Source organism: Helianthus annuus, chromosome 11, assembly GCF_002127325.2.
Source record: "Helianthus annuus cultivar XRQ/B chromosome 11, HanXRQr2.0-SUNRISE, whole genome shotgun sequence".
Lineage (NCBI taxonomy): Eukaryota > Viridiplantae > Streptophyta > Magnoliopsida > Asterales > Asteraceae > Helianthus > Helianthus annuus.
Window position 1 is genome coordinate 16,434,966 of NC_035443.2, and position 2,626 is coordinate 16,437,591.

A 2,626-nucleotide genomic window follows, 5' to 3' on the forward strand; every position below is an offset into this window, starting at 1 on the left:
TATGAAAGCGAAGAGTATGGTTTTGTATGTCATAGGCCATTTAATGCGCAAATACCCATAACGGGTCAAAATAAGCATTTAAGCATAAACGGGACTTTATCACGTAAAGAACCCGTGATTTGAGTATTATATGATAGGAGATATTGAAATAATGAATTTCATGAGTTTAAAGTTCAAGTAAACATGTTGGTGTGATAAAATTATGAACGGGTTAATTCTTGGTAAAAAGGGTAGTAAGCCAAAGACTTAAAAGTCTGAAATTTTATTAATCCGGATGTTGGGTTTAACTCCATGAGATGGAGAATTAAATTACGGACGCGTAGGAAAAAGAATCGTGTAAAACGGATCAATAACGAATGAGTTATGTCCGTTTTCGTAAAACTTGGTTTGGCTGGAAAAATGCAGCAACATAAAACGAACTTTCTACCAAAAAGGGGGCTAGGTGGGGTGTCACGGCCCCCGCCCCCGGTTTGCCCGGACCAGGAGCCGCGGGACAGGAAACACGCGGTAGTCATGTTTACAGCGGAAGTCTTTAGCAGGATCGTTTTAAATATTGAAAATGCCCAAGTATTATTTATTTACATTTCGAGGTAAACCCCGTAAATTTCATCATTTCATTATTTTACAAACATGTTTATTTATTTATATGAGCCACTACTTCAAGCTTGATGGTGCTCCGTAGCACGTGTACTGAATTCACAGTATGTCACCTGAAACATGTTGTAAAAAGGTTTTGTCAGCGGGAAATACTGAGTGAATCATTCAGTTTTGCTAAAACGACACGTAGTTATAATTTACAGCATAAGAGCGATTACAATGGCAGTATCTTATTTTATATCTGGTCTTGCCACCCGTGTGACGATGGTCATACCACTATTGGGTCCAGTCACCCAATTAGTGACGTTTTGTCACTGTTAGGGCTTGTAGCCTAACCCTTGTTAGGGCTTATTGCCTAACCCGTGAGAAATTAGTAATGTGCACAATACCCCACTAACCAGCGATCAGGATAACCACGACTTAATTCCTGTAATTATAACACTTTGAAAATAATTTGGAGTATTGTAAAACAGTTTGATAAAAAGAAGAATGACTTACAAACTGTGAGAAAAGAGTTTATAAAAGTGGAATGACTCACATTGCAGATTTAACGGGCAAGGTATAAGCCTACTGATTAGCCTTGATTATCCTAATTCAAATAATAATGCATACACGCAAACAGGTTAGTGATCAATACAGCAGTTACGATGATTTGCGAGATCAAATTCTCACAATGAATGACCAAGTGCAATACTTCAACTCATTTATCAAATGACAAACGACAAAGTATAGTACTTCAACTCATTATCGAATTATCGACAACGACAAAGTACAATGCTTCAACTCATTATCGAATTATCGAAAACGACAAAGCATAACCCAATATGGGCGGCACTTAGACATTCCTTGGATATATTGATCCCGGAAATGAATCGTAATAGCGATCGAGTAATTACCCTGATTGCGGCAGCAATTCGTGATCGTGTGTGTTTAATTGTGGTATAACAGCCTAAACTCGAGATACAGAGCGAATTCGGCCGATCTGTGAACACCAGAAATCAAGTGCCAAGGTCGGCTATTTATAGCCAGAAATTCGATTGGCTTACGGACCGTATGACCTTACCCTTATGGTCCGTAAGGGAACCTGGGCGGCTTACGGTCCGTAAGGACCAACCTTTACGGTCCGTAAAGGATGGAACCGACTTCTTTGGCTTGCCCCCCACGGGACTAGCCCTGATAGGTTAGAATTGTGGTCCAATTAGATTTTAACACCGTTTTAAATAGATAATCGTTAACTAGGGTTTGCCCCCCTTGAGTTTTAGGGGCCCTGATCCTGATTCCGATTGTTCCGGAAATTTCAGGGTTTATGCAGAATTACTTGGGTGTCTCAATTAGGGTTTTCTTATCAACTAATTATCGTCCTAATTACGGATTTTAATGACAGTTGTTACATGGGGCGTCTAGCCCCTAGGCGTCACGCGACGCCCCCCCTGAATCCCAAAAATTGTTGTTTGCTCCATTTTGTCTTAGGAACTCGTTTAAACGCGTTTTAAGTTGCGTATGACTAATTTAACTTACGTTTTTATGAGCCTACGTGTATGCACATATGTAGATAGGTATGTATGTATGTTTGTATGTATCTATACATGTATGTAGAAGTGTATGTAAACGTGTATGCGCGTATGTATGTAAGTTTATAAGTGTGTGAGCAAATACACGCGAATATATGAAGGTGTATACGAGTAGACATGTATGAGTTGGTTATGTTGCAAATAGGGACATATGTATGTATATATATATAGCGTCATGAGTGTGCGTAAAGATGTAGGTATGGGTGTATGTAGATATGCATGTATTAACGTAAACGTGTTTATATGTGGGTATGTATGTATGTATGTATGTATGTATGTATGTATGTATGTATGTATGTATGTATGTATGTATGTATGTATGTATGTATGTATGTATGTATGTATGTATGTATGTATGTATGTATGTATGTATGTATGTATGTATGTATGTATGTATGTATGTATGTATGTATGTATGTATGTATGTATGTATGTAGTTGATTATGTATGATCGTACA